The sequence below is a fragment of the Schistocerca gregaria genome, chromosome 10 (genome assembly GCF_023897955.1).
Source record: "Schistocerca gregaria isolate iqSchGreg1 chromosome 10, iqSchGreg1.2, whole genome shotgun sequence".
Taxonomy (NCBI): domain Eukaryota; kingdom Metazoa; phylum Arthropoda; class Insecta; order Orthoptera; family Acrididae; genus Schistocerca; species Schistocerca gregaria.
This window is the reverse complement of record NC_064929.1, coordinates 184,227,241-184,240,657: the sequence shown is the minus strand read 5'-3', so window position 1 is coordinate 184,240,657 and position 13,417 is coordinate 184,227,241. Positions and strand designations below refer to the sequence as shown.

The 13,417-nt window shown below is 47.8% G+C and overlaps 1 protein-coding gene across 5 annotated transcripts in view; it reads left to right on the top strand.

Moving 5' to 3' along the window:
- Positions 1 to 13,417, top strand: part of LOC126293313 (angiotensin-converting enzyme-like) — a 270,653-nt gene that overhangs the window by 112,956 nt on the left and 144,280 nt on the right. The gene's annotated exons all lie outside the window — the stretch shown is intronic.

Sequence of the window (13,417 nt, the reverse complement as noted above, 5' to 3'; positions counted from 1 at the left end):
CGCTGCAAGAAAGGGGGCAAGTTCTTTCGCGTACTCTGTGTAAAATCGAAGTGGTATCTCATCAGATCCAGCGGCATTTCCTCTTTTGAGCGCTTTTAGTTATTTTTCTATCTCTCTGTCATCTATTTCGGTATCTACCATTTTGTCAAATGTGCGACAATCTAGAGAAGGAAATACAGTGCAGTCTTCCTCTGTGAAACAGCTTTGGAAAAAGACATTTAGTATTTAGGCCTTTAGTCTGCCGTCCTCTGTTTCAGTACCATTTTGGTCACAGAGTGTCTGGACATTTTGTTTTGATGCACCTACCGCTTTCACATAAGACCAGAATATCTTAGGAAATTTCGTCATGTTGTTGACGACGTATGGCATACGTTCCTTACTCCGCGAATGCTATAATCGCAATTTCGACTTTATCGCAGAGTTACGTGATGAATCCGCAGCGTGGTTAACTCGCTTGGCGCGGATTGTCCGCCTGCCGGAAGACTGGGCTGTGCCCAGCTTCACACGGTCGCAGCTGTGTGTGTGTCCATTATACCCACAGCCAGCAGAAAGGACGAGGAGCAAGAGGCGGAAGAGGAGGAGGAAGGCGGTGGGAGGCGACAGCTCTTTGTGTGGGGGCGGCAGCGTAGCGTGGCGTGGCGCGGCGTGAAACCGCGGCGAGTATTGCGTAATGGCGCTCCCATAGCACGTAGCCGGCTGCAGCTGCCGTGGCTTGCGGCAGCGCCTGTGCGGCCCTCGGACACCATTGAAGGCGCTCTACATGAGCCTCTTCATGATTTAAAGGCCGCGTGGGGTGGCCGCGAGGTCTGAGGCGTCTAGTTACGATTCGCGCAGCTCTCCCCCTTCGGAGGTTCGAGTCCACCCTCGGGCACGTGTGTGTATGTGTTGTCCTTAGCGTAACTTAGTTTAAGTTAGATTAAGTAGTAGTGTGTAATCTTAGGGACCTATGACCTCAGCAGTTCGGCCCCATTACCACAAATTTCCAAAATTTTACTCAACATATAACTTAATGTCCCCACGTCTGGCACCACAATTCTGGGCGCAAACTGTCAACTACATAAAAAAAAGAGTGAGCAGCTGAGTGTATCTACAGTGGCCACAATGTATATTATCTGTATTTCACTTCGCATTTCACCAAGATTTTTGGTAATTATCGAAGCCCCCCATACGCATATTCAATACGTTTTTGCGTAATATCTCAATATGTATTTCCTTTCTTCCTGTCACCTGATGAATGCGAAGCATGAATGAGTGTGTACAATATAAATTTCAATTTGTAGATCTGTAGGAGTAAATGTAGTATGTTACTGTGCCAGAACAGCCAACCGTATTGAGCACGTACAGGTAGCGAAGAGTTTCTGTTCGCTTCGGACGAACTCTTTCTACAGGTTGGCACCACACAATAGGGAGGTCTCTGGGCATTTCCGGGGGATGGGACGCGTGGGTTACATGAGTTCGCTCGGCAGTTTTCCGAGAGACGCGAGTCGGGCGACACCGACCAAGCGTGAGAGTGCCTGATCGTAATTAATTCATTATCTCATTTTTGTAGATTTCTGCTCCAGTCAAAATTAACGTCTTGCTCTCATCGCTCTTTGCTCATTGAGCGGTACACGGAATTTTCTTGGTAATTTCGGAACATTATAACCAGTTGCACTTCGCCACTCATGCAAGATATTGTTCCGCTCTACCTTTGTTCAAACATGTGGACTCGAGATGTATCTTCACAGTTCAGTCTGATGTACCTAATTGGTGATCCAACGAGTGCAATATAATTGAACAGATTTCTGAAACTTCGCTTATTTCAGTTCGTAGTCTACTTTCGACAATATGTATTCGTTGTCTCAGCACGTGTTAAGTGCGGATCTGAGAACCTTAAGTTCGGAGGTCGTGTCCATTTTGCTTAGTTACTCAAGTTTTTGCCACACATTTTATGCGCAATTTTTGTTCGTGACGACCACGTATTCGCGGATTTTGAGAATCGTTACGTTTCACTGTTACTGATTCTCGGGATAAAACTCCCAAACTTTCGTCTAAGGTACCAAACGCTTCGTCTCGTAATGCTGGAAACATCGTCAGAGGTAATAAAGCGGTTCCAGACTTTAACAAGGCCAACAAGTGAAACGGTTTATACGTATCCATAAATCGGTCGGACCATGACGTCATCAGACTGCTGCATTTACTTAGACGGCAGATACAGTATGTGATCAAAATTATCAGGGCACCCCTACGCAAAGCGGAACTGACCAGAAAATTGCACGAAAGGCGGATCCGCCAGTACGAAAGACGGCGGGCAGTGCAGCCAGTAGAGAAGCAGAGTAACAGTAGAGTGTGTCGGTCAGGAGAGCTCAGTCACTTCGAACGTGCACTGGTCGTTGCACGTCACATGCGTAACGTATCCACCTCTCAAGAGCTGCCTAAGTTGACTGTCGGTGACGTGACTGTGAAGCGGAAACGCTAAGGATCAACCACAGCTAAACCAGGCGGGATAGGTACCGTCGTGCGCTACTGAGGGTGGTTGTTAAAGTTACACGAAGTCGGCAGAAGGAACCACTCTTCTGTTCCAAAGTGTTACCAGCAGTCCAACAGGCACGATGATTGCGCGTAGTAACTTAAAAAGCATGCGGTACAATGACTGAGCAGCTCCTCATAGGCCACACGTTTCTGTGGTCAGTGATTGGCGACGCTGGAAACGGCTTAAAGAGCGGCGCCAGTTGACAGTGGATGACTGGAAACGAACGACTCACAGTGACGAATCACGCTATAGCCTGTGACAACTCGATGTGAGTGGCAGGGTGTGGGGAATGCGTGGAGAACGTTACGTGCCATCGTGTGAAGTACGGATGAGGTAGTTCTGCGCTTTAGGGGTGTTTCTCGTGGTTAGGGTGCGGTCTCCTTATTGTGCTTAAGAAAGTGCTAAAAGTGGAAGGGTGTGAACACGTTTCACAGCATTGTGTGCTGCTTGTAGCAGAGCAATAGTTCAGAGAAGAGCATGAACGACACACCCTGTCATAAAACAGCGTCTGTGAGGCAATGGCTTGTGGACAATAACATCCCTGTAATGGACTGATCTGTCCAGAGTCCCGATATGACCCCTATGATGAGTTGGAACGTTGGTTCGCTCCAGGCCCCAGTGTCCGACAGCATTAACATCTGGGACTTGGGCTCTGGAACAAGACTGGGCTGGAGTCCTCCGTCAGACACTCCATTCAAAGTATTCCCAGCAGAGGCTCAGCCGTCATGAACCCAAAGGGTGCACACCCCATATTAATGCCCACCAGTAGATCTGTGTATACTATCGATCACATAAAATAAACACCATCTGAACAAGCCGTGAAGGCCCAACGGTACCGATCGGCCGCCGTGTCATCCTCAGCCGGGACTGGATGCGGATACGGAAGGCGTTTGGCTCTCCCGGCCTTTGTCAGTTTTCGTGACCAGAGCCGCTACTTCCCAGTCGAGTAGCTCCTCACAGGGGCCGAGTCCCACCCCGCTTGCGGACAGCGCTCGGATGGTGACCGTTCCAAGTGCTAGCCCAGCAACTTCGGGAACCGGTGTTACCACTGCGACAAGGCCGTTGGCACTATCCCTCACGTAGTGTATATACTCACCGGTGCATATTTCCTCCTTCACTTTGACCGCTACCCCTCTGCTAATGACAGAACTACGACCTCTCAAATATGTTTCGAGAATGAGCCGTGTGGCCGGTAACGCAGGCAGCGAGGCAACCAGGGCTGCAGTCTCCGCGCAACACGGGTGACCTGTTCCGCGGAGCGCTGAAGCGGCCACTCGCGCTTATTTCTCGCTGTTGCTTTCGCGTCGCTCACTCGTTGGCTCCCCCGCTGCATTCACTCACGTGTCAGGCGGAACAAAACACGGAACGACGCTTTCGACGAGGAAATTAGCTGCGAGGCAGTTGTGGAGGGCACAAAACACCGGCCGGCAGCCGCTTCCGCCGGGGTTCGCGGTTCTTATCCCTGCTGGAGCTGAGTTTCTCAACCGCTCGTACCGCCGCCGCCACCTTTCGCGCATTTTATGCTATGCTTGTCGTTATGCCTTATTTCATCGAGTGAATATAGTGAGAAGATGTTTAGTGACAGGTGTATTATTGCAACAGTGTACGTGACTCACGTTTATCGCCATCATCACTTGTTGGTTGACGGCCTGCTTTTGAATTTGCCGTACATTACTATCTTTAACCATTTCTTAGTTCCTCGTGGACTCCAGTAAACAACTTATTTGGTCCACTTACCCACCATTCATAAAGCTGGTTACGTGTTCCAAACGCAACTGTTTAATTTTCATTACTGTTGCCACATACCTTATCATATTTTCCTAAGTCTCACGTCAATGGCGAACATGTATCTCTCTGTTCGCTGAACATCCCTCAATTTTTGAATGACTTGTAGTGACCTTACAATGTGTCAAAACCGTTTTCAAAGGAAAAACGTCATGAATTTTCTTTCATTTATGCGTTTATTTCTTTAACGCTCACGAAAAATACGCTTGAACGTACTCTTGTTGCTGCTGACCGATTATCATATACTTAGTAGGTTATATGCTGGCCCGTCTGCGTAACTAAGTGCTCAGCGCGGCCGACTGCCATCCAGAGGAACGGTCTTCGATTCCCGGTCCTGCCAGCGATTTTTCCTTGCTGGGAAAATTAGGAGCGCTGACTGTGTGCTTGCCTTATTGTGTTAAACTTTTAATATAAGATAATGCCCTCTTAATAAGTACATCACCACAGAATTTTAAATTTTTAAATTCCATGTCTAACTAGGCGAAATATCGAAAATCGAATTCTTGTTGCCCCAACACTGTAACTGGTACCGGATTTCGGGTTTAGAGATAGCGTTTTAATAATGTACATTATTAGGCAGATTCTATAGGTGGAGTCACGAACGGTGGCGGTCGAGTTTAGGGTCGTTCTGCGCTTCTACGTCAGGCGTATTCCGAAAACCAGTGAGTCTTCATGATGATAATTATGTTTGGTTTGTCGGGCACTCAATTGTGCGGTCATCGGCGCCCGTACAAATTCCCAATCTTTACACAGTTCAGTCTAGCCACTTTCACGAATGACGATGAAATGATGAGGTCAACACAAACACCCAGTCCTCGGACAGAGAAAATCCCCAACCCGGCCAGGAATCGAACGAGGGACTCCGTGATCCAGAGGCAGCAACGCTAGCCACTAGTCCAGGAGCTGTGGACAGTGAGCGTTCAGTATCGTTCTGAGCACTCTACTCTCAATGTCGCAGCCAATGTTATCGTTAAACGTGGTCTTAGAGAGATTTTTATGAATTTTTATTCCATGTGTTGGGAGTTGTCATCGCCGATGGCGGTGGTAAGCGACAAATTTTGCATAAGCAAGCGAAACGTAATTTGCGGGTTACACGCTTTTGCCAAGTTCAAATGGTTCTGAGCACTATGGGACTTAACATCTGTGGTCATCAGTCCCCTAGAACTTAGAACTACTTAAACCTAACTAACCTAAGGACATCACACACATCCATGCCCGAGGCAGGATTCGAACCTGCGACCGTAGCAGTCACGCGGTTCCGGACTGAGCGCCTTAACCGCGAGACCACCGCGGCCGGCTTTTGTCAAGTGCAAAGCACATCTACCGGACGGTTGTAATAAAAGTGCAGCTACTCAAGGGCGTTCATTGTGGACTGTAAGTATCGTGTGGCAGGGAAACTTGTTAGATACTCTCATGTATAAATGCGGAACCCATTTACACTGGAAAAAATTAGTTCCAATTTTGACCACCTGGTGGAAATCTGTCGCTGTACTCTCCTTGTACGACCGTTGACATTCACAGTGTCATATGACAAGCAATAACGTTTAGTAAAATACACTCCTGGAAATTGAAATAAGAACAACGTGAATTCATTGTCCCAGGAAGGGGAACCTTAATGGACACATTCCTGGGGTCAGATACAGCACATAATCACATTGACAGAACCACAGGCACATAGACACAGGCAACAGAGCATGCACAATGTCGGCACTAGTACAGTGTGTATCCACCTTTCGCAGCAATGCAGGCTGCTATTCTCCCATGGAGACGATCGTTGAGATGCTGGATGTAGTCCTGTGGAACGGCTTGCCATGCCATTTCCACCTGGCGCCTCAGTTGGACCAGCGTTCGTGCTGGACGTGCAGACCGCGTGAGACGACGCTTCATCCAGTCCCAAACATGCTCAATGGGGGACAGACCCGGAGATCTTGCTGGCCAGGGTAGTTGTCTTACACCTTCTAGAGCACGTTGGGTGGCACGGGATACATGCGGACGTGCATTGTCCTGTTGGAACAGCAATTTCCCTTGCCGGTCTAGGAATGGTAGAACGATGGGTTCGATGACGGTTTGGATGTACCGTGCACTATTCAGTGTCCCCTCGACGATCACCAGAGGTGTACGGCCAGTGTAGGGGATCGCCCCCCACACCATGATGCCGGGTGTTGGCCCTGTGTGCCTCGGTCGTATGCAGTCCTGATTGTGGCGCTCACCTGCACGGCGCCAAACACGCATACGACCATCATTGGCACCAAGGCAGAAGCGACTCTCATCGCTGAAGGCGACACGTCTCCATTCGTCCCTCCATTCACGCCTGTCGCGACACCACTGGAGGCGGGCTGCACGATGTTGGGGCGTGAGCGGAAGACGGCCTAACGGTGTGCGGGACCGTAGCCCAGCTTCATGGAGACGGTTGCGAATGGTCCTCGCCGATATCCCAGGAGCAACAGTGTCCCTAATTTGCTGGGAAGTGGCGGTGCGGTCCCCTACGGCACTACGTAGGATCCTACGGTCTTGGCGTGCATCCGTGCGTCGCTGCGGTCCGGTCCCAGGTCGACGGGCACGTGCACCTTCCTTGACCACTGGCGACAACATCGATGTACTGTGGAGACCTCACGCCCCACGTGTTGAGCAATTCGGCGGTACGTCCACCCGGCCTCCCGCATGCCCACTATACGCCCTCGCTCAAAGTCCGTCAACTGCACATACGGTTCACGTCCACGCTGTCGCGGCATGCTACCAGTGTTAAGGACTGCGATGGAGCTCCGTATGCCACGGCAAACTGGCTGACACTGACGGCGGCGGTGCACAAATGCAGCGCAGCTAGCGCCATTCGACGGTCAACACCGCGGTTCCTGGTGTGTCCGCTGTGCCGTGCGTTTGATCATTGCTTGTACAGCCCTCTCGCAGTGTCCGGAGCAAGTATGGTGGGTCTGACACACCGGTGTCAATGTGATCTTTTTTCCATTTCCATAAGTGTAGTAATTGTCTTTTTCACTTGTTTGAACTTTTCTGCCCACGTCCCATTACTAATCGTATTCGCAGCGCCATATTAGCACCTGGTCAAAATTGGAACAATTTTTTTTACATTTTACATATTTCCGCCTTAACGCATTACATACCTACAAATTATCGTTGCCAAACAATATTACCGCCCACGCTGGACTTCTGTAAGTGGCTATGTTTTAATTATAACACACCCGCTGTGTGCTTACCGCTATTGTCGCTTCCAATCGGCAACACTACAACCCTTGCCCATGGCCCGACCTGCGAAAACCGCCATGGTTCGTGAATCGGACTATAGTCCTTCTTAACCGTTCTGAGACATCAGCATGGTTGCAGAGGTGCTACGTCTGCTAAACGGCAGCGGGGTCCTCTGGACTGTCGTTACAGACAGGAGACTGTTACACCGCAGGATTATTTGGTCACGGAGGCATCAGTCAGCTTGACGGATCTCCGTAGTTGTTTGTAGTCCATGTGTGCGGGCGGTGCCCTGAGTCTCGTAATTGACAAGCATCTCTTTTGTTCATCTACATCTAGTTGGTTACTGTGCAATTCACACACACGTGTTTGCACAGGTTTACACCGTTCCACTCTCGAATAGCAAGCGGGAAAAGTGAAGATCTAAATCTTTCGATGCCAGCTCTAAATTTGTTTTATTTATTGTGACGATCATTTTTCCCTGTGTTGGTGGGTACAACAAAATATTTTTGGATTTCGAAGGAAACCTCGTGAAAAGAACTCGCAAGACGAAAAATGTCTTCGTTTTAATGACTGACACCGTGTCTCGCCTATCTTATTCGTGGCACTCTATCCCCTATCGAATAATGCAGAACGGGCGCCCTTTCTTTGAATGTCGCCCTTAAGTCCTATCTGGTAAGGATCCCACACTGCTCAGCAGTGCTCCAGAGGAAGACGGACGAGTGTAGTGTAAAGAGCTTCTTCAGTAGGTTCCTTGCGTCTTGTAAGAGTTGGGCCATCAAAACGCAGACAATGATTTTCTACGCGATCTTTCCAATTTAAATTGTTCGAAACTGTAGTTATCAGCTATTCTGTTCAGTCACCGACCTTTAAATTCGCGTAGTTTATCGTCTAACCGAAATGTTGTTGTTGTTGTGGTCTTCAGTCCTGAGACTGGTTTGATGCAGCTCTCCATGCTACTCTATCCTGTGCAAGCTTCTTCATCTCCCAGTACCTACTGCAACCTACATCTTTCTGAATCTGCTTAGTGTATTCATCTCTTGGTAACTCTTGACGATTTTTACCCTCCACACTGCCCTCCAATACTAAATTGGTGATCCCTTGATGCCTCAGAACATGTCCTACCAACCGATCCATTCTTCTAGTCAAGTTGTGCACAAACTTATCCCCATACCTATTCAGTACTTCCTCATTAGTTATGTGATCTACCCATCTAATTTTCAGCATTCTTCTGTAGCACCACATTTCAAAAGCCTCTATTCTCTTCTTGTCCAAACTATTTATCGTCCATGTTTCACTTCCATACATGGCTACACTCCATACAAATACTTTCAGAAATGACTTCCTGACACTTAAATCTATACTCGATGTTAACAAATTTCTCTTCTTCAGAAACTCTTTCCTTGCCATTGCCAGTCTACATTTTATATCCTCTCTACTTCGACCATCATCAGTTATTTTGCTCCCCAAATAGCAGAATTCCTTTACTACTTTAAGTGTCTCATTTCCTAATCTAATTCCCTCAGCATCACCCGACTTTATTCGACTACATTCCATTATCCTCGTTTTGCTTTTGTTGATGTTCATCTTCTACCCTCCTTTCAAGACACTATCTACTCCATTCAACTGCCCTTCCGAGTCCTTTGCTGTCTCTGACAGAATTACAATGTCATCGGCGAGCCTCACAGTTTTTATTTCTTCTCCATGGATTTTAATACCTACTCCGAATTTTTCTTTTGTTTCCTTCACTGCTGGCTCAATATACAGATTGAATAACATCGGGGATAGGCTACAACCCTGTCTCACTCCCTTTCCAACCACTGCTTCGCTCACATGTCCCTCGACTCTTATAACTGCCATCTGGTTTCTGTACAAATTGTAAACAGCCTTTCGCTCCCTGTATTTTACCCCTGCCGCCTTCAGAATTTGAAAGAGCGTATTCCAGTCAACATTGTCAAAAACTTTCTGTAAGTCTACAACTGCTAGAAACATATGTTTGCCTTTCCTTAATCTAGCTTCTAAGATATGTCGTAGGGTCAGTATTGCCTCACGTGTTGTAACGGAATTATTTCCGTACTCATGTGGAGAATCACACACTTGCATTGCTCAAGATCAGTTGCCACTTTTCGCACTATGCAGATCTCATATCTAAATAATTTTGTAACCCCTTTCTGATCGTATGATGACTTAACTAGACGTAAAGGTCAGCATCTAAGAAGACTGCTCAGAGTGTCTCCTAAATAGTTTATATAGATTATGAACAGCAGAAGTTCTTTCTTGGGAAAGGCCATCCTAGCGGAAACTCAGATATCACTTCTGTTTCATTAAATGGCCTCCCGACCATTACTACGAACGGTAACCTTTTGACAGGAAATCACGAATGAAGTTGCATAAATAAGACAATACTCCATAGACACGAAATTTCATTTGAATTCGCTTGTAAGGAACGGTGTCAGAATCATCCTTGAAACAGAGAATTAATTTGAGAGCTCATGTCGACAGCTCACATTACTTCGTGTGTGTGAAAAGCCAGTTGTGTTTCACAAGAAAGATATTGTCTGGATCCATCCTAGTTCTGTAGCAGTAGTTTTCTTCGAGCTAATTGATAATGTTCGAACACAGTAGATCTTCCAAAATCGTAGTGCTAACTGACGTCGGTGGATTGATCAATTCAGCGGATTATTCCTATTTGGTTCCTTGTATACTGGTGCGGCGTGAGCTGCTTTCCAGTCTTTAGGTACGGATCTTTCACCGACAGAACGGTTGTTTATGATTGCTAAGTATGGGGCTATTGTATCAGCATAGTCTGAAAAGAACCCAGTTGGTGCGCTATCTGGACCGCAAGACTTGCTTTTATTAAGTGATTTAAGTTGCTTTGTTACACTGACGATATCAACGTGTAAGGTACTCAGGTTGGCAATTGTTCTTCATTTGAATCTTGGAATATTTACTTCGTCTTCGTATCTAGTGATGGACGTGTACTCGTCGTCCGTATTTGGTGCAGAAACAGAAAAAACACTAATAGTAACAAAATATCCATAAAATACAGACAATACAATATCTCTGAACGATTGGACACTATGGTGTTGGTGTTACAGATTTCCGCACGTCTTCAGTTTTTCATCGTAGATGGCAACATATCAGGAGAGGTTTCAGTCGATGGTAGGATTCTTCAGGCAGCTGTGCTCCGATCTCCGACTCATACTGATGAGCCAAAATGTTGTGGCCAGCATTTTGCCAGCGTGTTCGTCCACATTTCGAATGCACTACAGCAGCGGTTCTGTGTCGAATGAATTCAGAAGGTACCTGGTAGGTTTCCGGAGGTACGTGGCAACAGATATACACACGGGTCACGCAGTTCCCATGAATTACGCGTTGGTCGTGATGACTGGGTGTTGTGTGATGTCGTTAGGTTAGTTAGGTTTAAGTAGTTCTAAGCTCTAGGGGACTGACGACCATAGATGTTAAGTCCCATAGTGCTCAGAGCCATTTGAACCATTTGAATTACGCGTTGGAAGTTTTTTTTTTGGGGGGGGGGGGGGGGGAGGGGTGAGTGAGGTGGAACTGCCAACACACAGTGTCCCAGATATGTTTCACTGTGTGCAAATTACACAAATTTGGTGGAGGAGATCAAAGAGAGTTCAATAGCAGGGCTCTGCTGAAACCACTGTAGCACGGTTCTTGCCATGTGAAATGGACAGTTTGCCTTCTGGAAGGTTCTTTCGCCATCGAGGAGGACGTAAAGTATGAAGGGATGCAGGCGCTCCGCAGTAATATTCATATAGTCCACAGCTGTCATGGTGCTTCCGAATGCCGCCTCAGGTCCCACAGTGTGCGTGTTTGAGTTTGTGTGTGTGTGTGTGTGTTTGGAGTTAACGGGCGCTCAAGAGCGAGGAGGTTATCCGCGCCCTTACGCACATTAAAAGAAACGAATGTGGGTAAAATAGCGAAATGTTAACATATGCGCTAAGACAATCAAGAAATGTGCTGTACAGGAGATTAAAACACAAGTAAAGCGACAGAGAAGCTAAAAGAGAGGCAGGGACAGGGAAATGTCACTGGCTGACCACTTTAAAACCATTCCCCTAAAATCTCCGGAAAAATATTGGACAGTTCACAAAACTTTAAAACTCGAAACGCATATGTTTGAACGTTACTTAAACCAGAGGGCGGAGCCGTCGGAAAATCCGCCGCGGCCCGCTGGTCGGAAAATGAAACGCAGGGACGGTGACCTGAAGCCGCAAGTACCACACATTGGAGGGTCCTCTCGCCGGAGCGTCATAGGGCAGTAGCCGATGCGAAGGCAGAAGGACCTCGCCCCGTCGACGTGGCTGAAGGAGGTACGCCACGGCCGCGTTGTGGCTTTACTAGACACAGTTTACTCGTCCTCCCACTGACGCAAGACTTTCTATCTCAACAGTGAGCCTGGGGGATTGCACAAAGAAATAACTGAAGATCGCAACACGAGGTCCCATGGAAGCCTACGCGAATATGTTCCTTTACATAGTACAGCCCACATCGGTCTCTGTCGGTGGCGCGGTGCAGGTTTCGAGCATAGGTTCTCCTCGATGACTCCATATCCGCACATGACAATTGACCTCGTTTATTAACAAGCGCGAGACATCCGACCAGGCGACACATGTCCACTGTTCCACGGTCCAGTTCCGATTGTCCCGTGCCCAGTGCAACCACAGTTGACGACGTTGCAGGGTCAATATGGGGATGTGCAGGGTTCGTCCGCTGCGGAACCCCAAATTCAGGAACGTGCTGTGAGCAAAGTGCTCCGGAACGGAACACTTTTGTCTCCAACAACACTGAACTCTGTCGCCAGGTCTGCCACAGAACACCCTTTATCCGGCTTCGTATAGCGTCCAAGCGTCCGACATCCACTTCCCAACGCCTTGTCGCCTGTTCGTGATTCCTCTGTCCTTCAGCTACTTTCCACATATGCACACCACAGCAACATCCGCCAGAGTAGGTTTCTCTGTTTGCAGCACGCATCGTCTTTGGTCCGGTTGATCTTCATTCAATAGCGCGCCACGAGCCCCCAACGCCATCAGTCTACATTCTGTCTCGCGGTGAGCAGCGGTCATAAAGTGTTGGTTTGTATCTTCGCTAAAAGCTGTCTGCGAAGCATTGTCATCAGTATTCGTATTTAAAGAATCTTGCACAATTTGTTTCTGAAGGTAACTGATTTTCTAGTATCCGTGTAACAGACGCGGATCAGTAGTTGTCGGTAGGTGAAAACTATGTCATTATGTACACTTGAGCATTCGTCGTGGGGCACCTCCCAATAACGTGTCGAACCTCCTTTTGTCCGGCATAATGCACCACCTAGATTTGGCATGCACTCAACAAGTCGTTGGAAGTCCCCTGCGGAAATACTGGGCCATGCTGCCTCTATTGGCGTCCGTGATTGCGAAAGTGTTGTCGGTGCAGGATTTTGTGCACGCACTGACCTCTCGATTATGCCAAATAAATGTTCGATGGGATTCATATTGCGCGATCTAGCTGTCCAGATCATGCGCTCGAATTATCCAGAATACCCATCGCGAACAGTTGTGGCCTGATGACATGGCGCATTGTCATCCATAAAAATTCCATCGTTTTCTGGGAACAAGTTCAAAAATGGCTGCAGATGGTGTCCAAATAGCTGAAGATAACCATTTCCAGTCAGTGATTGGTTCAGTGGGATCAGAGGACCCAGTAACTTCCATGTAAACACAGCCTACCCAATTATGGAGCCACCACCTGCTTGCGCAGTCTGTTGATAACTTGGGTCCACGACTTGATGGGTCGTGTCTGCGCCACACTCGACCCCTACAATCAGCTCTTATCAAATGGAATTGGGATTCATCTGACCAGGCCGCGGTTTTTCAGTCGTCTACGGTCCAACCGATAAGCTCACCAGCCCAGGAGAAG